Source organism: Megalopta genalis, unplaced genomic scaffold (genome assembly GCF_051020955.1).
Source record: "Megalopta genalis isolate 19385.01 unplaced genomic scaffold, iyMegGena1_principal scaffold0136, whole genome shotgun sequence".
NCBI lineage: Eukaryota > Metazoa > Arthropoda > Insecta > Hymenoptera > Halictidae > Megalopta > Megalopta genalis.
The window spans coordinates 187,501-188,246 of record NW_027476205.1 but is presented as its reverse complement, the minus strand read 5'-3'; the positions used below and the strand labels follow the sequence as shown (position 1 = coordinate 188,246).

At 56.6% G+C, this 746-nt stretch overlaps 1 pseudogene; it reads right to left on the bottom strand.

Moving 5' to 3' along the window:
- Positions 1-246: 246 nt before the first annotated feature.
- Positions 247-746, bottom strand: part of LOC143262455 (large subunit ribosomal RNA) — a 2,997-nt pseudogene continuing 2,497 nt past the window's right edge.

Genomic DNA, 746 nt, shown 5'->3' with positions numbered 1-746 from the left:
CGCATAACGTGACGCGGGGGACTGCAGCCACAAGTGACAACAGTCCCCCGCTAAGGAGTAGTACAGCATATTCAATGCTGTACATGAACACGCCACAGCCCGCATGCTTAATCTCGGGCCTCGCCATTATGCGAAGTACTACATGTACGACGCACTGACGGTCTAAAATGCCTTCATCGTCGACGCATCCATCGACTCGGTAGTAGCAACAACCTTCGCGAGGACTAGTTCGGGGGTCGCCTCTCAACCCTGGGTGGCCACAGACCGCCACCGCCAGTAGATAGGGACAGATGGGAATCTCGTTAATCCATTCATGCGCGTCACTAATTAGATGACGAGGCATTTGGCTACCTTAAGAGAGTCATAGTTACTCCCGCCGTTTACCCGCGCTTTTTTGAATTTCTTCACGTTGACATTCAGAGCACTGGGCAGAAATCACATTGCGTCAACACCCGTGGGGGCCATCGCAATGCTTTGTTTTAATTAGACAGTCGGATTCCCCTAGTCCGTGCCAGTTCTGAGCTGAGCGTTGAATGGCGGCCGAAGAGGACGACCGCACCGATGGGAAACGCCACGGAAGCCTCGCAGCAAGGAAGATCCGCGGGAGGCCAAGGCACGGGACCGAGCTCGGATCCCAGCCACGAGAGCCGTTCACCTCGCCCAGGCCCGGCACGTCAGCCAGACCCGCTTCCCGACCAAGCCCGACACGCCCCGCTCCTCAGAGCCAATCCTTATCCCGAAGTTAC